The 23,332-nt window shown below is 38.4% G+C and overlaps 1 long non-coding RNA gene across 2 annotated transcripts in view; it reads right to left on the reverse strand.

Annotated features, from left to right (window-relative positions):
- The window catches only part of LOC141570067 (uncharacterized), a 66,616-nt gene that overhangs the window by 34,585 nt on the left and 8,699 nt on the right, over positions 1–23,332 (reverse strand). The window contains exons 2-3 of one of the 2 annotated variants that reach the window (XR_016022475.1): positions 13,066–13,828; positions 6,812–6,889 (exon numbers count right to left, since the gene is read on the reverse strand). This is a non-coding gene — a long non-coding RNA (uncharacterized LOC141570067). The remainder of the gene's footprint in view (positions 1–6,811; positions 6,890–13,065; positions 13,829–23,332) is intronic. The other variant, XR_016022476.1, reaches the window with a different exon arrangement.

Here is a 23,332-nt window from a genome sequence, read left to right on the forward strand (position 1 = left end):
CTGGTTCCATTTTTCCAGCACCTGCTCTTAATTAATTCAAAATTCCCAGGTTTTCTTTCAGGCCTTATTGTGTCTTCTCAGACACTTCCTTAGATGGCATCCTTTGTCCCCAAACACCTGGGATCCACATGGGTTCTTCTATTTTTCACAACTGCTTACCCTAAATCACTGCATGAACATAGGTGAGCTTCTAAACACAGGTGATGGGAGGTTAGCGTGTATGTATTGTTTACTTATTTATCTATGCATTATTCATAAACTACTTAGTGAGCAACTCTTAGTGTTTGGCATTTTTTAAACCTCAGAGGACATTCATATCAATATAAAATAATTCCATTTGGGGAAAGATAAATATCAAACTTTTAATACAATGTCATTGGATGCACATTAGAATCACCTGGGTACATTAACTAGCGACGCTTGATAACCCAGACCAGTGGAATCAAAAACCCCAAACAGGGCTTGGGTATTGGTGTGTTTTGATAACTTTCCAGGTGATTCCATTGTGCAGCTGGGTTTGAGAATCCCCTGGATAAAGAAAATAATGAGATGTTTTGAGATGTCCAAGAATAGGCTCTTATCCTAACTGATAAGCTACCAAAGGCTACCTGGGGGAGATGACATCTGAGCTGAATCTGAACAGCAGAGTTGTCCAAGTGAAGATGTGGGAAAGCCATGCCAAGCACAAAGGAGCAAGGTGGATTCAGAGAACTGCACGTAATTATGGGTAGAGTTTAGAAAGTGCTAAAGTGTGTGGACTTTTATCTAGCACACAAGGGGAGGCATCGAAGGACCATTCGCAGGGCCGCAGTGTGATTTGTCTTATGCACATCTGAAGCACCAGGGCATCGACTGGGGAAGGAATTTTCCTTCCATTGTAACTTTACCCCAGCAAGAACTATCTCCCCTTTAATAAAACCTCCCAAACTGTTGGCAGCTACCTTGGTTTCAGATGTTACGAACAGGAAAATCTACCCATGAGCTCACCTTCGTCTTATCCTTTCCTGAAACAAAGGACAGCTGTTCTCCCACTTGGATGTGCCTGGAGTAACGAAGGGCCCTTGGTATTCTCAGCTGACTGCAAAGAATGACCTGGCCTCATCCAGATGAGTCACAGGTACTTGCGGATGCCGAATCAAATGTATTGAGACATTCTTGTTTTTAAAAGTATGTTGTCTCTGATAGGGTACTGTCATCATTGGGAGGGGAACACTAGGGATCATATCTGCTACAGAGAAAATATAATGCATTCCCTGGAAGATGGCCTGAATTTTAAAGAAATTAAGCAGTAATGATACGTGAAGTGCTCTTTTCCTAGTTTTCAGTACAGAACGTCATTCACACATGAAACAAGCCTTTAGAATAGCTTCAGCTCTTGTTTGTGGTGCTGGATATTAAGTTGTTAGTTTATATTTAGATTTTGTTCTTTAGCCTTAAATCTCAGATATACTATCCATTTACTGACAATATTTCAGGCAAGAAGAAGAAGGAGAAGGAAGAGAAGGAGAAGAAGAAAGATAAACTTAATGTGTATGTGATTTGTGAAATAATCTAATTCCAAAAACGTTGAAATGTACGTGTGGGGGTAGGGATGGGGAAGATACGTTCCATAATAAAAATTCCCAGGAGGGAAATCAAAGATTGTTAAAGGTACTAGGAATTTTATAATCAGTCGCCCCCAAAGCTCTCTTTTTAGACAGAGAAATCAGAAGCCCAGGAAGGCTTCAGTTCCTCAAGGAACTCACCAGTTCCCATTACCATTGCTCCAGGCCTAGCACACAGTCTGTCCTGGGAGGTGGCAGAACAGAACCTAGAACCAGACTTTCTGAATTTGAGTCCTGGCTCTGCAATCTCCCAGCTGTGTGACTTTGGACAAGTGGCTTCACTTCTCTGTGTCTCAATTTCCTCATTTGTGAAACAGAAATAGTAATAATAGTTCTTAACTCAAAAGGACATTATGAATATTAAATGTGTTACTACTTGTGACATTCTTAGAATGGTACTTCATAGTAACAAACATGCATTAAATGTTAGTTATTATAGCCCATCAATACATCATTTATGAGTGGATAGTCTAGCTAACAATATAGGATAGTGAGAATATGCCATGTGAATTGATAAACACTTTGCATGGATTACCCCATCTAATTCTAAAAATAGATGCACGCAATATCTACTCATATTGCTCCATATTACAGACGAGGCACTAACGTACAGAAGGGTTGAGAAACTTACTCAAGGCTACATAGCTGGTGAGTGACAGAGGAATGGTTTGAAACTATATGGTCTGATACCACATATTTCACTACTTAAATATGTATTTTCTAAGAATATTCAGGTAAATGCTGCTTTATGATGTTCTTATGAGCCTCAAATATAATCATTTACTGACATTCTGAAAGTAGTAAAAAATACACACGTGTGAAATGATGGTGATGACTAATAAACATATGAGAAATCCTACGCATAGGAGCCTTATTTAGCGTATCAAAAGGTATTAAAAATAATAATTAGCCCGAGGAAACAAAGAACAAGTCAAACTAGTATTTTGCTACACCACAATGCAATTTGATATGAGAGTGTCACGTATGCAAGATAACAGCCATTGAATACATTAACAAAAGAGCTTCCTGAGACATGAAGCACCATGATCTTTTGCTTGCTTCTTTACTAAAATATACTTAGCTATGATATATTTTACTTATTTACATGCTTTATCTCTAACCAGTTTCCCCAGCTATAAATATGAGGAGAAATAATGAGGTGTTTTTCTCTTCTTGGAAGTTATTTGGAATACTCTAATGTTGTGGAAAGCAAATCAAACTTGAGGTTGGGAGAGGAGGTTTCTGGTTCTGGCTTTATTATCAAGTAATTCCCCGTGCAACCCAAAGCAACTCTTACACTTCCTGGGCTTCAGCCTCCTCTGTCTAAAAACAGAGGAACTCACCAAAAACCAATGCAGTGTGATGATCCCTAAAAGAGAAGTAAGCCCTTCGCAAAATGGTGGTGCAGAAGACAGAGTTCTGAACTCTTCCTGGGAGCTTGGTAAGTGTCAGTCACTCCCAGTTCTCCTATTGTTCCGGTCTGCGTCCTGCCCTCTCCAATGCCCGCCCACACACCTGACCTAGAATTACAGCGTTACCACAGCTCTACTTCCTCCCCACGACACTTCTTACCCTAAGCTGGAAAGTCACACCGATTCCAGGTCCCTGACCATCTTTGCATACAGGTCCCGTCATTTTCACAAAAACCTCTCTAATGTTCTAAACACCCTTTCCATGGATTGTCAAGAACATACATTCTTGGCACTCAGCAGGAACTCCTTGTTCAAAATGCTACGCGTTACGAAGTCGATGATTCAACACGCACTTTTTAGTGCATCCAACCTACGAGCTGCCGTGCTAGAAGTGAACTCACACTCCCTTGATGCTACAGTGCCATCTTTCCTGAGGGTGGGGCTTGTGTTTCTTCTGCGTCCAGTTTCTCATACGTATATTATGATTTCTGATTTTGCAAAACAGGACATAGTTTAACCGAGTCCTTATGGGAGGAAGCACAGCCCAGTGAGCAGAACAATGATTTGAAAGTCCTGGGTTCTATTTTCAGCTCCACTGTTGACTAGCTGTGCATTCAGCCCTAGGAAGGTCAAAAGCAGAATGGCCTTGTGTTGAGAACTTTCTCCGTATGTACAGCTCTAGATGGAAAACAAATCAAGCATCTGGCTCTCAGCCTTGAGGAGCTGTGGTCTTTGGAGAATAGATGTGTAGTCACACTTTGTTTTGTTTCTCAAAGTGAAAGAACAGAACAAACTCTGGGGGGAGAATGAGTTGGCAGAGAAAAGAAGAAATAAACCAAATAACCTTTTAAACAATCGAGGGGTTAAAGGATTGTTTGAGCCATTCAGATCAAAGAAGGCTCTTTGGAGGAAGTTGGAGTTGCCTGCATTTGCAAACGGAAGGGAAGGGGTAAAGTTTGTAAGACTTCTCCAAACTTGGACACTAGCAGGTGTCCAGAACTCTGCCAGGTGGGGGATTCCGGTAGGCGAGGCTGTGGACACACTGGGGGAGCACAGGCCCCCTGTAAAATGGTCTGTTGCTACCCAGCACCAGATAACTGTCATGGGGAGAGACATAGGCTGCTGTTGCCTGAACAGCTGAGTTTTGAAGAGAAAGTAAACAATTAGAATTTTGTCTTAATTTATAGATGATGAAGCCTAATCAGCTTTTAAAGGGGTACTGACCAGGCAAAGCTAAACATAGTATAGCCTAGGCAATGCACTTTCCATGTCTCTTTGACCTGGAGATGGGATGGAATTCATCAGGGTTTTAATTATGTGCTCTGCTTTGAGTCGGTAGAAGCTACATGTAAGTGTGAGGCAAAATGTGTTATCAGTGACACGCCACCGTGTCACTGCACATTGAAATACCTGGGAGTTTTAAAAACATTGATACCTGGGTTCCAACGCAAAGATTCTGATTTAATTAGAGTGGGCTGCAGTCTGAGCACTGGAATTTTTAAATACTCCCCAAGTGATTCTAACATGCAATCACAATTGAGAGGGAGTAGTAGGGGATTGTAGAAAAGTTTGAGAATTCCAGAAAGGTGGGTAACTTTTAACTTGCTAAAATGCATAGCTAATCCCTGAACGTGGGTCAGAGAATTGATATACAATTTGGACTGCTTTTTCTTTTTTTAAACTGGGACTCTTAACTCGAGCATCATTGCTGGTGGCCTTAAGGTCTTTGGGCTCATTAGGATCCAGTGACAACAGATTGCTGGGCAAACAAGGGTATTGTTGTAAAGGTCAAACATAGCAAAAGCCAAAGGACAGTGCAAGCCAAAGCATAGCTACGTATTTATAAGGGAGATTAATTTGTTGTCTGATGGCCATGAACTGGGCAGTAGAGCAAAATGAGTCTTTTATAAGTCAAATTCAATCTCTGTCTACATTCTAATGGCTGTAAAACTCACCATGTAAAGTTAATAATTGGTGCATAAAACTAGACATGATAAGTCTCACTGGTTATATCCCTGGCTAGTTCTTATTTCAGCTTTGGTTCCTGCTGCTCTATTTCTCATAAAACATATTAGTGTGGATTGAGTATATTAAGTTATGTGCATCGGGAAGTTAAATGAGGCATTTCCTCCTGTCTAGGTGTTTCAGAAGCGGCCCAACAGAGCTGGTGCCAAGGAGCCCCACTTCTAAAGCTTACCTATAAAAGGATCCACTAAGAGATTATGGAAATGGTTTTACCATGTTATCACATTGGCAACCTCTAATCAATGAAGAGTGATTAAAGAAGCCGACACTCAGGATTTTTTTGAATGGTGTTACCAATTTAGTAAGTGTCCTCATCCTCATTCTCCCCCCGAGAGGGATGTGTTTCTTCCTTAACACAAACCAAAAGAGAAACACATCAGTGGAACCACTTGGAGAGTTTGCTATATGCCTTCTGGACAAAGGGACTGATGTCTGACTCATACTTGAAAACACAGGGACGGTGGCCTGGACTACCTTTTTCTGATGTCTAAGAATGAGCTCTCTTGGGAATAAGCAGCCCTTCCCGAATTTGGTGGGACAAATAGGACCCTGTGCAAAAAAGGCAGATTGAGTCTTTTGGGGAGAGATTGCCTGGAAAGGTGAGATGACCACATTAGTAGGGATGAAGAGAGAATGAAGAAGTTATAAGTGGCTAGCCTGAGACAGCATACAAGGAGTCAGTGAAATAGTTACTGGGAGGTGCCGTGAAAGATAGCTAAAGGAAGGGATTGTCAGAATAAAATAAAAATAATAAGCAATAAGAATAAAAAAAAGACCTCACCAAAATGCCCATGAGGGAAAAGTCAGTTGGGATCCACACAGAGGATTGCAATGACAGATTATAATAGCACCAGTCCACTTTATTATACCTTTCAACCTTCCCCTTGCTTGCCTACCTTCCCCTTTCTCTGGAGAGGCCAGAAATCACCGTTAGGAAATGGGGAGAAGCTACAGAGAGAAAAACGTGAGGAATCCAACCTGCCCCCTCCCCCTATTCCTGGATTTCCAACCCAAGTGATAACAGAGATGTGACAGGAGACAGGGTTAAAGTTCATATGGAATAGACTTTCAACTGCGTTACACTTCACACTACCTTGAAAAAAAATTTGTTTTATTTCATTTATTACCTGTTAGTAATCAGAAAAGCCAATGAAGAACTGCCCAGAGTTTTATTGGTTAGTGGAACCTGGCAGTTGTCCGGGGGGTGAATAGTCAAAACACCAGGTTTGAAGGGACAGAAGCAAAATAAAAATTTTGCTTGGAACCTACCAAACCCAGCTCATACAATAAATCAGTTTAACTTGAATACATAAAATGTTTTTGTGGTACAGATTCAATTTAATTAGAGTGCAATGTAATGTCACAGTCATCTTTTCAAAGTCTCGTCCTTATGATCAGCTTTGCTGTATCAAAGATGTGTTGGGTTAAGATAGCAGTCCTGCAGGATGGTAATAAGTATTCCAGGGTCAAAGATACTGGAAACACCTAGTTTATTCAAAAAATAAATAGGTTTTCTTACGGTAGGTTTTCTAAGAGTCTTTAATAGGTGAACATGTGTTGTGAATCTATATAAGGGGATATTGTATAGAGCATTTTCAAATTCATTTGTCCATGGAATATTTTTATTCCCCAAACTTCTGGCTTTCACTTAATAAATATTTTCTGAACACCTACCATGTGCAGGTCTGAGGGATGGGTGTTGGGGATTAGCTGACTACCTAAGACATATTCCCTTCCCTGAAAGTTGTTATATTCTAAGGGGTTGTTTACCTTAGTCCTTTGTTCTGTAGAATTCTCTTTGGAAAGATCTTCTGTATGCCACTTTTCCAGATTTCTGCCATGGAAAACCTATTTGTTAACACAAACATACAAATCACCTAAGAAGAATTTGCCTTGTAAGATAGATGTGTTTTTATAAAACATAATAAAAACATGCATTCACAACCAAGCATGACAAAAATGCTGTGCTCCCCTTTTCTCTCTATCCTTGGTCAGTTTTAGCTGAGGATGAAAACCCTGATAAACTCATATAGCTATCCACCTCTTTTCTCTTTTTCCCCCTTCTCTTGACTCTTTCCCCTGTACCAAAAGACAAATCCCCACAATTTCCTTCCTCTCCTCACTCAGAAAATATCTGACATCAGCCATTTAAAATTGTTTGAACTTTCTGTGAGGCATTTCCACAAAGGTTTTAGTTATACGTTGGTGAGTATAGCTGGACAGTTTTGGGCACTTAACTTTTTTCTTTTTCATCAGTCTAATACACATGCACACACAAACATGTACACATACACTCACACACACACACACACACACACACACACACACTCCCTTAAAATAGGGCCAAATCCAAGGTCTTGTTCTTGCAAGTGAAGTAAGAGGTCTATGTTTAGCAACAACAGAAATTTCTCTACCCTGTGGTATCCCAAAGGATATTCTCATCTAGGTGTTTCTTGTGCTACGGTTAGCTTCTATTCTCAAGAATGTGTCTGCATTCAGTTAACTACGGCATCTAAATCTTGAGGAATGGTGTTCAGGAAAATATGGAGGGTGCTAGTAAGAAATTTTACCCGGATCCTGGGTAAAGCTTGATGATCCCCCGCTTTCTGCATGGGGTGAGCAGGGACTTAGTGCCTGAGTAGCTGTGGACATATCAGATGTCAAAAGGAGATGGTCCACTGGTCATAGACATATGTAACTTCCTCTTCCCTTTCAGTCATCACAGGTTTAGTGGGAATTTCCATTACAGGGAGAGACCCAAATATCCTAGCCACTACGCCCTGAAATGCAGTCTCTTCCTCCACATCTTTTGTGAATTGCTGACTCCATTTTTCCAACTTTCCCAACACATATCAGATTCTCTGTCCGGGAATGTGGGTCCTGGATCTGGGGATTTCATCAATGAATCCTTGTGGGCAAGAGACAAAATTATAGGCTGTATCAAACACTGTAACTGGATTCGGAATGCTTTGGATTATCTAAATCAGTCTATAAAAAGTCTTTTATAAGTTACTTTAGGACCTTGATCTATTCAACACATTTCTCAAATATATTTCCACTCCTTCCACATTTTGCCATCATTTATATCACCGTTTGTGTCTAGGCCACCATCATATAAGACCACAATAATAGGTTTCAACTGGTCTGCCGACTTTTACTTTTATTCTCTCCGGTTGATTTTTCACATACAAGAATAAATAACCTTAAAAATAAATCAGGGTTTCTGCTTCTGGCCAAAATGAAGTAACAGGGCCAACTTGAAACAATCAGAAAACTGAAAAAATACACACACACATGCACATACACACAAACACAGGAACAATTTTCAGATGTTGGTCCAAAGATAGTACAGGACTGTGATCCACCGCATATGGAAAGCAACACTGTGGCCAGGAGTGACCAACCGTCCCAGCTTGCGTGGAACTTGGGGAGGTTCTCAGGAAATCAGTCTTTCAGTGCTGAAACTGGAAAAGTCCTGGCTAAATCAGGAAACGCTGTTCATCCTAAAAGCCCTGTGATTTCACCAGCTGACTGCTTGTAGAAAGTTTCCAAGCTGTGGCACAGGAAGAAGGGGACCCAGCTATAACCCACCTATTTGATGAGTTGCAGAGACAGAGACAGAAGTTAAGAGAGGTAAGAAGGATAGACTTTGAGGGGTGAGTAACAGGGGGAAAAAAAAAAAAGTTGTACACCAAGAGAGGTAGAGCTCTAGAGAAATACAAATCGGTCCCCTAAAGTCATTGGCTGAGTTCTGATATGCACATTCAGGAGAGACAACCAACTGAGGCTGGGGAAAGAAACACCAGAAAGAGGTAAGTGGAAAAACCCTTGGAGTTCACATAGGGCTGTAATTAGTTTGTTACCCTAAAAGCAAGAATGGAAATATTAGGTTGGTGCAAAAGTAATTGCGGTTTTTACAATTGTTTTTAACCTTTTAAACAGCAATAACGTTTGCACCAACCTTAATGTTCATTGAATTATGAGATATTAATAGAATCTTCAGAGGTGCTATATCCTAGAAATGGGGATAAATTAGCCCTAGACTTATCTTGACCTATCTTAACAAAGCTTAACAAGATAGGATCCAACTGCTTTTAAGTAACTCACAAGTAACCTTGTGCCAGAAAAAAGAAAAAAATCTAATATTACTTAAAAAAATATAACAAAACCCATCAATACACTAACAAGATTTGCAGCAGATTAGATGCTGTAAAAGAAAATATTAGTGAATTTGAACATAGAGCAAAATAAATTATCCAAAATAAATACAGGGAAGAAAAAAGATTTAATAACCAAACAGAAAACCAGTGAGATACAGGACAGTATCACTGATGTTACACACATGAAATTGGAGTTCCAGGAGGAGAAGTGGGAACAGAATATTTGAAACAATAATGGCTAAAAAATTGCAAACGTTGATAAACTTTAAATTATAAATTTAGAGATCCAAGAAGTTCAATGAGTCTCAAGCAGGAAAAATACTTTAAAAAAAAAAGCCAATAAAAATCATAGTGAGATTGAAAAAAATATCACAGTGATAAAGACAAAATCTTAAAAGCAACGGAGGGGAACATGGGGGTGAGGGGAAGGGAATAGATTATTTAGAGAGGAACAAAGGTGAAGATGAAGGCACATTTCTCATCAGAAACTATTTAAGCTAAAAGATACTAGCAAGATATCGTTAAAGTACTAAAAGACAAAAATCTGTCTACTAAGAGTTCTTTATACAATAAAAATATCCTTTCAAAATTAAGCCAAATAAAGATTTTCAAACAAACAAAAGGGGAAAGTATTCATAATCAGCAAATGTTTACTTCAACAAATATTAAAGAAAATTCGTTAGGCAAATGAAAAATAATAACAGGTAGAAATTCCCGTCTACATAAAGAAATGAAGAGCACCAGAAATGAATACTATATGGGTAAATATAGAACAGAATTATTTTCTGTCATTTTACGACCTTTTTAAAATATGGGAAACTCTTCAAAGTTAAAAAAAAAAAAAGCAGTAAATTTTGGACTTTATGTCATAAATAGAAATGAAAGGTATAGCAATATAGCAACAAAGAAGAAGGATGCAAGGAGAAATGATACGTAATGTTGTAAGGTTTTCACATCATTCATGAAGTGGTACAATATTACTTGAAGGTAAACTGTGATAAGTAAAAAATGTGTACCGAAAACCCCATAACAACCACTAAAATATAAAAAGAGTTACAGCTAATAAGCTAATAGTGAAAATAAAACAGAATAATAAAAATACTTGTCTAAAACAAACAAACAAAACTGGAGGAGTAAACAAAGAGAAGATAAATAGAAAACAAATAACAGATTTAAAAACCAACAATGTCAATAACTACATTAAATGGAAAGGTATAGACAGTTGAATTAAATGACAGATATTGTTAGATTAGATAAAAAGGCAATAGCAAACTATGTGATACCTGAAAGATATCACTTAGCAAATAGATTTTAATAATTAAAAATAAAAGGATAGTAAAAAAATATACCATGGACATTCTAATCAAAGGAAAGCTGGAGTGGTTATATTAATATCTGACATTTTATGGTTCCAACAATTATATTGGAAATTTTGACACCCCATTCTCAGTAATTGATAGCAAAAATAGACAGCAAATCAATGAGTATATACAAGACAGAAACAACACCATCAGCTAACTTGACCTACTTAGCAGTTACAGAACACTTCATCCAACAACAGCAGAGTGTATGTTCTTTTCAAGGGCACATAAGCACTAAATAAAATAGACATTATTATGAGCCATAAAACAACTCTCAATAAATTTAAAGAGATTAATATTATACAAAGCATGTTCTCTGACTATAAGAGAATTAAAACTCAATAACAGAAATATATATGCAAAAATCTTCAAATATTTGGAAATTGACCTATGAATTAAAAGAGGAAATCACAAAAGATATTAGAAAATGTTGATCTGAATGAAAATAAAAACACAATATATCAAAATTTGTAGACTGCAACTGAAACAGTACTTAGAAATATATATTAAATGGTTACATTAGAAAAGAAGAAAGATTTTATATATCAGTGTTCTCAACTTCCACTTTAGGAAACTAGAAAGAGAAGAGGAAATTAAACCTGAAGCAAGAAGGAAAAACATAAAAAAGAAGGAATAAAAAAATAAAAATTACCCTAATTAAACACTTACAATGACCCAGGCATTGTCTTAAATGCTTTATGCCCAGTATCTTTTCTAATCTGGTCCCAACCTTATGAGTTAGGTATAATTATCCCACTTTTCCTTCTATTTATTTATTTATTCATTTTAATTACAGTTGGCATTCAATATTAAATTAGTTTCAGGTGTACAGCACAGTGAGTACACATTTATATAATTTATGAAGTGATACCCCTGATAAATGTAGCACCCCCTTGAGAGCTTACACAGTTATTACAATATTATTGACTATATTTCCTATGCTGTACTTCACATCCCTGTGACTATTTTGTAACTGCCAGTTTGTACTTCTTAATCCCTTCACCTTATCCCATTTTTCAAATAGGAAATTGAACCTTGCTGAGGTTCACTAACTACCCCAAGTTCATGTAGTTAGTCAGAGTTGTCACATTTGAACTCAGATCTCTATGCAATATCCTGCAGATTTAATCGAGCATATTTATGCTGTTAAACATATTTTATTATCTTCAAGTTTGATATTTCTCTATTGCATATATACATATATATACAATATAATACACATATCAAACTTTATATGCATGTATTTATATGCATTGTATTTATATGTATATAATATTATATATATATATATATATATATATATATATATATATATATATATATATATATTATACAGAGGGTGCCAAAAATGTACACACATTTTAAGAAAGGAAAAAACTATTAAAATTGTAATAATATATACCAATAACAAAAGATGAATACAAGTCACGTTTGACTTCTGCAATTACAAGAGGTGTTCAAAGTGGTTACCATCAGCATCCAGACATTTCTGATTACGTCAAACTACTGCTTGAGCAATGTTGACCAAAGTGTCCACTTGTATACATTTTTTTGGCACCTCCGGTATGTATACATACACACACTGATTATTAACTTTGAATCAGAAAATCCTATCCCTCTAGCATGTGGGAGAACAGTTCAGAGATCAGCCTTTGCTAGCATCATCTCTGAAAACTGTTCTATCAATGAAATGATCTTTCATAAAGGACATCTGTGGAAACAGTCTGTGACTAGAGCCCATGAATAATTTCCACTTGTTCCTGCCAGTCTTTCAAGCTATGTGTCCTTGAGTCATAGAGACATGGATGGACAGCTGAGTGTCACAGCTTACTCCATGGCCACCAACTCAAGTGTTGATATCTGCTCACAAAGATAAATCCAGCCCCCTCCAAACATTAGGTTATCAAACTTGTGTTCTTTCCATGAGAAGCCAAATGTATCTCTCTCCAAGCACAAAGTATTAAAGAGCACTGGGTGCCTGATTCCTATTTCTGGGATGGCCACACAGTTACTGTGTCATACTAGGCAAGTCACTTTTGGATTTTCAGTTTTCTCACTTAGTATCCTCAGTTTTTTGTTTGTTGTAATTATTGTTGTTGTTGTTTTCAGTTGTAAAATGGAAGAAAGGCAGCATCTCCCATATCCTTTCCCTGTTGACTGTTTTCTACCCCTTCTCTCCTACACAGTTGATAACTCTGACCGCCTTCTCAGTATGACTCCTGCATTATTGGTTCCCAATCTCCATGAAGGTAATAGTCAGGTCATAATATTCACCTACTCAAAATCTTCCAATGGCTTTCCATTTCACTGGAATAAAACCTGAAGTCCTTATAATAACCTTACAAAGACCCCAAAACATGATTCTCCCCCATCCTCCCTGCCCAAACTTCTGTCATTTCTCTGACCTTATTTACTATTCTTTTCCTCTGCATTAGTTTGCTAGGGCTACCATAACAAAATACCACAGAATAGATGACTTAAACAACAGAAATTTATTTCTCACAGTTCTGAAGGCTGGAAGTCCAAGATCAAAGTGTCAGTAGGTTTGGTTTCCTCTGAGGTTTCTCTCCTTGGCTTGCAAAGTGTAGACTTCTCACTGTGTTCTCATAAGCTCTTTCTTCTGGTGCGGTGTTGTGTGTCCAAATTTCCTCTTCTTATAGCTGTATTGTGTGTCCAAATTTCCTCTCCTTATGAGGACACCAGTAAGATAACATTAGGACCCACTCTAATGGCCTCGTTTTAACTCAATCATCTCTTAAAAGGCCCTATCTCCAAAAACAGTCATGTTCTGATGTACTGTGCATTAGGACTTCAACCCCAATGTGAGATTTGGAGGAACACAATTCAGCCCGCAACACCGTCCCTCATTGCTCCAGTGAAATTGGCCTTCTGTCTGTTTTTCAAACACACTCTTGCCTTTGTACTTAAACTCTGCAAAGCACAATCATGTCTGCTGCAATCTTATAACTTTAAGGCTGCTCCCATAACCTGATGGACTTGTCAACCCTTGGCTAGAACATGATGTAAGATTTATCCCAAACTTCTGTTGGTCTCCGTGCTTCTCACTGTTTTTCAATTTGTTCCTTTTGACTCCTTAACTCTTCACTCTAACAGTTTGACTTTAACAGTTTGGCTTCCTTTGTTTCATTCAACTCAGTCAGTATATGACTTTTATCTTCACTTCTGGCGTGGCCACCATATTAGATGGGGCTAATCGATTCATTCAAAAGAAGCGTATCAGGTTATGTGACAGTCACCGTTAGAGTCTAGGGATACACAGAAAAACATTAAGATTAGAATTAATCTGGATTAATAAATTCAGGAGCAGTATACACAGGGCACTCTCAGAGTCAAGAGAAATGACATTTAAATAAAGTGGCATTGGGAAGGCTTCTAGAAAGAGGTGGCAGTACAGGTGAGGTTTGAAGAACGAATAGGAGTTAACCAGGCATTTAATGGGGAAATAATTTTCTAGGCAGTCTTAGCATCATGTGTAAAAATGTGGAGGCATGGAACAGCATGAAATGGACAGAATAAAGGGCACGCTGAGCAGTGTGGGATAATGAGATTTGGTGGATATGGGGCTGGAGAATAAAACCCTTATGTGCTAAGATACTGTAACTTCAAAGCTCTAAGGAGCATTAACAAATTCTAACAAGGGAATACTTTGGTCAGATCTTTAGGAAGTTAAGTCTGCCATCACTAAAGAGGAGGATTTATAAGAGATAGTTCTGAACAAAGGAGAGCAGTTAGGAAGTTATTGTGGTAATTCTGCTGTGAGAAACAATGAAGACAAGAATCAAGGCAGAGGCAAAGCACATAGAATGGAATGTATGGCTGCATAATAAATTAAGGAAATTCAACCTACAAGATTGTTGTTGAAAGTAGACATGGGAGTTAAACAAGAAGAAAAATCTAAAATAACTCCAAGGTTTCTGGTTTGGGCCATGAAAGAGAGCATGAAATTCATTATGAGAAGGAGGAGAAACAAATTCAGTTGCAGACACACTGAGTGTCTATGAGACATCCAAAAGAGCAGTTGTATTTATAATTTTTTTGTAACCACCGAAGTGTTTTCAGAGTATAGAGTTGCATACAAGAAAATTTCAATTGATTGATACCTAATTGCTTTATTCTACTTGTAAGATTTCTAATCACACCTTAAAATCTTAAGCAAAAGAGTGCTAGAGTTGCTTTGTATGAGACCAAGTAGAACTAAAAAGATATAGTACACCTATAACCCTTTCCCATCATTGCAGCATATCCTAAGGTAGAGATGTCCCTTGGAGCCCAAAATGTGGGTAACTCAATGTGCCACTGACCACACTACAGAGACCACATCATAATCTTGTGAAGCCTATTGTAAAACAAAATATAGTGATTAAAGCAAAAGTGTAGGGCTTCCCAAACAAGAAAGTGTTTTCTTTGGACCTCAAAAAATCAAGTGAAGTAGGAAAAAGAGATGATAATAGTTTTTTATTTTCATTTTACTGATGAGGCAGCTGGTGACTCAAGGGGTTAAGTGACTTGTCTAAGGTCATATTGAATCTGTGGTGCACAAGATTGCTCTTTCCAGGACATCACACAGGTTCCCCCAAAAGACCACACTTACAAAGGACATATAATCTGTTCTGCATAACAGTTCAACAGTAATAGCAATTTAATCTTCTAAGTAATCAACCTAGGCTTTTCCACTTACCAGGGAAATTGCAGGTGGAAACTATAGAACTTGAAACTCTACCTTTCACATTTCTGTATCGATCCTATTTGATGCTTCATGATGTTAAGGGAATACATGCTATCATCTAGTGTTTCGCAACCAAGCCCTTCAAAGCAGAGTAACCTACAGCACAGAACGTGCAAGTCCTCTTCTTGGCGCTAAAGGGTCATTAAGTCCTGACCTCTCTTTTCCATCCAGCTGCTTAGGACTAACTGGCTTTCATTCTAATAATTTTCCTCATCATTATTTTTTATCAATTGTATTAAGAATCCCCTAAATTTCAATCTGGTCTTGAATATCTGCTGAGACCATATTCGTATGATAGTGTCGTAAACTAACACCTGCAAAACACTAATATTTCACAAGTTGTGATTCTCTGTTAAGTTCATTAGTGTAGTACCATAAATTGTCATTTCTTAAAATGGCTGTTAAGAAAGTTAAATATATAACATATATATGATTAGCCCTGCATTAATTACTTTCTTTTGATTGTTGTGGTTTCTCAGGAATGCAATTTGCAGGGTTTACGGAAATGTTTTTATTTAGGGTGATAAATTAAGACATGAGTCTTTTGTAAAAGGGAGCAAGGAACGTAATTTGATTCTCTGCAGAGGTGACAATGTATTGGAGACAGTTTGAAAGGTTTTATCTTTATCTACTAAAAATTTCAGGCTGAAAAGAATAAAATTTCCTCCTCTCTCTAAATGGTTTTACCTTGGTAGCGTTATATAATTATCCACAAAAGAGTGTGTCATGTTACACAATCACTACCTTTCCCTTAGCTAGAGGTTTCAAAGGTAAATGAGAAATGATGCCCCTGAAAAGACACATCAAGAGTTCATCCAGACTAGTTTCCTTGTACTAGTCTCTCTTTTATTAAATGAAGTTATACGTCCCATTTTTTAAAAATTATATAAAATCTTAACTTGTTCTCTCCTCACATGGCTTGGGGGCCCTTCATGCATTTTTATGTCTCCCCTGGCTCCATCAGGGCTATTACCATGTCTGTTTTGGATGTCATGTTTAACCAGTGGCTAGTATACTGTGCCTGGTACATCATTGGCGCTCAGTATATAAATGAGTGACAGCAATTTCTACTCAAATTTTCAGTCATTGCCTTATATACTCACAACTTCATATTATACCCGTATATGCTCAACTCAAACACATTTCTATAAGTAGGGGAAAATTCACCCACAAAAATGGATTACTGAGGTTGGAAGTAGAGGAGCGACAGCTGAGCTTTTTGACACTTAGAATCTATTCTGCTAATGTCCACTTTCTGATAAGTTTCAAATATGTTATCAAAATGGAGGACGAGGCATGAAACTGTCAATGTGATATGATTAACAAATATAATCATAGAATTTGTTGACTGTCAGAGCCCTGTCCACTTGGTAGCATGAAATGTTGTAACTCTACCACTTCCCTACCTTCATCAAATTATTTATTCCTTAAATTACAGAAAATAAATCCTACAGAAAAGAAAAACTACAATTTAAACAAAAAGGAAATAATTACTTTATCTAACCCAGTTTAATATTATTTCTTTTCTTTGGTTTTCATTCATGATGGAGAACAACCCAAAGTTTTTCTTTAAAAAAATAATAAAATTCCTGAATTTTGGAGTTATTAAAGTATTAAATCATTTCTGGGTCATCAGTGGCTTGAGTTTCTTAATCCCAACTTAATAAACAATCCCTCCTAGTAAACATGGCCATGCTTTATGACATACAAGCCATGCTAAAACATCTTAATGTAAACCCATATATGTTTGTAGACAGAGCAGGGTCACGATGCCATGACGGTGGCAGGAACAACATTTACTGTGCTCACAACAACCTCACCAGTTCTGATTTCAAACAAACTCATTAGTGAGGCCTCATCCCTGCTTTCTCCTTCAACCACACACACTCGAATTGCTGTCTTAGCTGGGTCCATGTTATGGGAAGATGCCCGAACATACGATCATCGTATTAAATCTAGAGTTGACAGACTTTTCTGTAAAAGGCCAGATAGTAAATATTTTAGACTTTACGTGTCATGCAGTCTCCATCACATGTACGTGGATGATATATAAACGAATACCAGTAGGTGTGTTATAATAAAACTTTATTTACAAGGACAGGGGGTAGGGTGGTACAGATTTGGCCTGCGACTGTAGTTTGCCATACCCTGTATTAAATAATCACTACATAGATAGATGGCTTTGTTGGGGGGGAGTAAACCATAGAGTAAATTCAGAGTCAGCAAACATTTATTAAACTCCTACTAAACGCCAGGGTTTCCAGATGGTTTCATAACTAAGCCTCACAGGTGATCCGTATTTGATAGGTGGGAAACTTGAAACTATCTGGCCATTAAGTTGTGTAGCCAGAGCATGAATCCATTCTCCTCCAGGACTTAGCACCGTGGGGTCAAACAACCCAGGTTTGAATCTTGCCGTGGAAAATGACTCGAACTTTGTGTGTCTCAGCATCTTCACCTGTCTCATGCAGTGGTTATAAGGATCAAGAAATAACCACAAATAGTGCTTAGAACTATTTCTAAGCCATTCTCAGTGCATGTGGCCAGCTACAAACACAATTCTGTAGACACTTAAGGCTCCAGAGAGTTTTTCAAAGGTTCCACAAACGTTTGATCCAAACAATGCTGTTAAAACAATTCTCCCTATTTCAAACACTTGAATAAAAAGAAACTTATACTCATGCAATGTATACCAAATTCAACCTGTTTTCTTCCTCTACGTATTACCCTATGCTGTCAATTAACGTTTTTGTGCTCAGACATTGGAGCTAACCTTTTCCTATTTTCTGTTTATTTAAAGATTTCGCAGAGAATTCAAGGTGAGCTGAAAAACGTAAGTACTACCACTTTTAACTACATATCTATGTGAACCAGAATTGTCTTGACACTGTGCAACCAAAGTAAAAAAACACAAAATTAGAGGTCGAAGTGGATGTAAGATTCTAATTTTGTGTTAATCAGAAAAACGTTGTTATTCCCATGGACTGATTTCATAAGTATATATTATAAATTATAAAAAAACCTTTATACTAAAAATGATTCTCTGTGTGGTTTTTTTTCTGTTTTATATACTGAAGGTTAATGTAAGCTTTCATTTGGAATTAAAAAAGGCATTTCCCCACAAAACATTTAACTAACTCTTATTAACTAGACCAGTGCCAAGTCTTTAAGGCACTTTTAGATCAAGGCCTGAAATTCCTAGCATAAAAATGCTACTTATTATCTTTTTTAAAATCCCACCTTGATAACTAGGACAAGGTAGTTACCAAGTAGAGTTCTTTCTCCTCTACTCCTCACCCCCATCATCTTATGCCCTCATAGCCTTAATATATATTTCTCCTTTGATCCTGACAATCCTCTGAGTTTGACAGGCAGGTAGTGTTAGTCTTGTTTTATAAATGGAGAAGCTGAATGAGACTCAGCATAACTGACTTCTCAAAAATATACTATTAAGCAAGTGGCAGAGTCAAGACCCAAAGCTTTTTACCACCAGTTTTGATACAGATGGCTGGATGTTGGAGGGGGGCTCTGGGAGCTCAGAGGTCAACCTCACCATCACCGAAATTGATGGAGATGCAGGTTCATCAAGCATATCTTACTAGTTGGTTGTTTTCCTACATGCTGAAGAGGCTCTCGGAGGATAAAAGGGCAGCCTAGATACTTGTTTTTAATTTATTTTTCTAGACTCTGTCTCACTTTCTGCAAGAAGTCATCTGACATAACACTTTGGTAAAAACTTCACATATAGGTCTCAAACTCAGTCCTGGTTATGGTTTCCTAGGGTTTATGCTCATGAGTGTGGGGGCAGTATTGGGTATTTATGTCTACAGCACCTGGAGGTATCAAAATCATATCTGTGAATCAATGTAGGATGGAGTCAAGCACCACTCTTTGTTCTCTTTCTTTAGATCTCCTTTCTTTTTGCCACCACTACTTTGGGGACACTTACGCAGAAACGTTGTAATAAGTTCCCAAATTATTTTTTTAAATTTTGATCTTACCTCTCTCAGATTGTTTTCTTTCTATCACCATTAGTGTAACCTCACAGCCTCCCATGGGGTTCCTCTAGGGCTTCTCCAAACAAGGCAAGATTCTCTTCCTAGGATTCAAGTTTCTCCATCACATGGGCATGATGAGGTGTCCTCTCTGTCCCACTCTCGCCATCCTCTCCATCCCTACCTCGTCATCCTCTCCACTGTCCTTCATACACGGCATGTTCACTGCTGCCTTTAGTCTTTGCAAATGCTGGTCTGTCTGCCAGGTTCCACTTCTCTCCTTAGATCTAAATCCTACTCAGTATTTCAGACCTAATCCAACATTGTTTTTCCATGGACGCTTCTCCAGTTATTTCAGCCCTTTAGAATTGTCATAGCACAAAGTTTATACTTGATGACACTTGTATTATTATATGGGTGAGTCAAATCTCTATGGGAACCATAGGCAGCCATATAAATTGTACCCACATTACCCTACCTCACTCACTGTAGATACCCACTCAATTAGAGTAAATGATTAATGAAGTAATTCATAGATTTAATTAAATTGAAATCATCCCAAAGCAGAGTTACAAAAAACAAACATATTTCTGAGGCAGGTCCCACCCATAGTCCATGCTTATCTCAAGATAATTTTCCACTGTACTTTTAATGAAAAGTTTGTTTTTCCTCCTTGGGCATAGCCATTGTTATTGATAAATAAAATCTGCCACTGAAGCATATATAAATACCCAAGAATGAAATACAGCAAATATTTAACAACTGACTGCTTTCTAATTGCTTAAACAAAATGAGCAATGCACTAGCTAGTCAAACTCCTTTCACCTGGAAAGATCTCTATTGATTGCCTTTAGTGTTATCTAGAAGATTTGGGAGCCTAATGGCATTTCACAAGATTTCAATGAGTGGGACATGATTCTACCTCCCATATACACTGACTAGAAAGGAAAGCTAACTACCAAAAAAAAATTCTTTTGAGTAAAATTCTGTCTGCTATTCTGCAACCATTATGTGTTTAAAAAAACTACAGTATGCATGAAAGACAAATTGTACTTAAGAAATGAGATAGAGAGCAGTTGTAGGTTGTTAATATCAGGGGACGTTTTGCACTTGTTCTGGAAAATGATTATGTATTTTGGTCTTGGAGCCAATCTGCAAGTCAAGTTCCTTCAAAACAGGCAGAGGGTAGTCTGGCTACAGCCCATGTGGAGGAGGAAAGAGTGAGGCTGAGGGTCCACCACTGGCATAAAGTTTTATCCATTCTGATATGTAAATATTCTTTCTTCACCTGAAGTCAATGTCAAGGTGATTGGAAAACAAGAACTTGGTTGACTGAGCAGAAGCAATCTGTTGTATTCTGGTCTTTCAACCCAGAGATAATCGAAGACTGTTATTTCATCTCTTGGCTGACCTAACTTTTGAGTGGAAAATGAACTAGGAATGTGAGATAACTGCATAATTTAAGCATATTTTTAAAAATCAGCGTGTCTCTTGAAATTGGTCAGACTTAGCTAATATTTTTTGTTCTCTTTATTAGTAACTTGGATTTTTTTTTCTGTCGCTGTGGGATTTGATCTGTTACACGATAAGAGTAAGTGACTTAAACTGTAATCATTATTTGCCAAAAGCTCAGAAAAGATGTGAAGGTTGTAAACAACACAGTATACCCTCGGGTAGGAGTTGGCTAGGTGAATTGGGACAGAGCTCTACGACAATGTAAATGTTTTCTTTGAATTCCTAATTGGAAAATGCTACTATTTGTGTTGCTGTTCACTAGCCATTTAAGTCTTGGTCATGTAGATTCTATTAAGACTACTCCTCTCTTGGGGCATGGGCGATAATGTTGAGTGCACACGCTTTTTAGGAAGAAGGCATTGAACTGGGTGGAAGTTCGAAGACCTGGCTTCCAGTCCCAGAACATCCCTGTGTGGCCTTGGACAAGCACCTTCACCTCTCTGGTCTACCAGCTAGGGTCAACAGATGATTGAACTAGGATAGAATTCCAAATGGTGCTCAGTTAGTGGGGGTGGTGGGTAAGAGCAGAGCAAAGCCTGCCTCGGGATGTTCACACTCGCTTTTCTAGTCCCTGGAATGTTCACACGCCCAACTCCATCCACCCCTCTGGTGTGCACACGGCTCCTTTCTTTCCATCATTTAAGTCTCTGCTCTAATGTACTGCCCTGCAAGTCTGTCCCAGGCAGTCCTCTCTAGTACTTCCTTTCCCAATTACTTTTTATCCCGTACCCTGCTTCACTTTTCTTCTTGGCATTCATCAGTACTTATACACATTTTCATGCACCCCCCCTTTTTTTAGCTGTCTCCTTGCCTAAAACAGAAGCACTGTGAGAGCAGTGATCTTGTCAGCTTTATATACGCTTTAAAAAATACGTGGTATGTAGTGAGCACTTAGTAAGTATTGATGAAACGAATGAATCACTGAATCCCTGTCTGGCAAAGGCAACAACATACTAGAAGGGACCAGCAGTTGGCCCTCTTGGCACCCCCAGTTTGCCAGAGTCCCCACCACTCCCACTGTGCTCCCAGTACTGAGTTCGTTTGTTACTGAATCTGCTTTTCTTATACCCCACTTTCCACACTGATGTTCCTGCTTGTTCTAAGGAAGTATGTCCATTTATGACACGATACCCCTGGTCTAAGATGTTTCTGGCCAAAAAAAAGAAAAAAGTCTGCTGCTAAAAATAATTTGAAAACTCCTAGACAAGAGGACCTTTCAAATCCCCTCCAGCTCTAACAACCAGTGAATTCATGCTTCACAGCCATTCACATCTAGAAGTATGAAATACAAGACGCATGTATTCAACTTTCCTTCATCGCCTCCTTTAAATGCTTTTTTTTGAGTCAGTCCCCACAGGAGCAGACCATGTGAGACCATTAAGAGAACAGTTCATTCCCACCTGCCACCTCAAGCCAGCCAACAATCTCAGCTTCACCACTCCATTCTTGATTATGGAGAGCCATTCCAATCTTGAGTGGCAGGATTTGCAGAGACAGCTGTTGGGCTCCACAAACATTTGGAGGAGGGCAAAATGTGAGGTGGGTTGTTACATTCTTCTACTCCCTTACTGAAAGCAACAGCTGCGATCTTCACATGTAAGACAAAGTAAACAAAAGCTGACCAAGCTCAGCACTGTGCAGCAGCAAGCATTCAAAGGGATTTCCCCCCACAATGTCTCCATCCCAGCATCTGAGAGGCTCAGTTCTCCCCAGCATGGAGGGGAAGCGAGATCTTTGCGTGCCCTGTTCACTTGACCAAACACTGCCCAAGATGGGCAATTCAACCCTGACTCGTTCAGCATTCCATTACTGGTTATCACACAGGGACTTGTCAAGTTTCAGCAGCCTGTAAGTGCACCAGGCACAAAAAGCAGTGTTTATCTCTGAGAGGCAAGCACTCTTGGGTTCAGTGGCCTGAGTGTCTCTATCTGTGCTAAACTGGCTAAGGGAGAAGGAGGTCCCTGTATAGGAAAGTCAAGGTATGTTTAGAGGTGCTCTCTGATTCAAATAGCTGGCTTACTCCTTTTGTTTCCTCCTCTCTTTTATTCACGTATACAGAAAACAGAGTATTCATTTATTCCTTTTCCCAACCCCTCTTAACTGCCAGGGCCATCTGTCTGTCTGAAACCGTTTTTGGTTGCACAGTTTTGAATCCAGGTGACAATCAAAATGAAGAAGTGATTGTCCCTGAATGTTTTCTCTGAAGGGAGTTAAAAAAAATTTAAAGCCTTTCTGTTTGTTTCAAATTCTCTAGTTGAAATCCTGTACTCATTGAACTGCAAGAAATAAAACCTGTGAGTGGCCACCATGCTGATGTAACGTAATGTAAATGTGTTCAGCGGGGCATTGTTTCCTAACTAGGCTGCAATTAAGCAAGTTCTTTAAAAAATGGATGGAACTTTTGATGTTTGACTAGCTGTATTTTCAATCTCCTTTTCTTGGTTTAAAACTAAGATTCTTTGTTTTCGTGTGCATTTAAAGCAGCTTGGTTGGCAAGTAAATGCAGTGGGAAA

Source organism: Rhinolophus sinicus, chromosome 1 (assembly GCF_057876585.1).
Source record: "Rhinolophus sinicus isolate RSI-liver-muscle chromosome 1, RSI-T2T, whole genome shotgun sequence".
Taxonomy (NCBI): domain Eukaryota; kingdom Metazoa; phylum Chordata; class Mammalia; order Chiroptera; family Rhinolophidae; genus Rhinolophus; species Rhinolophus sinicus.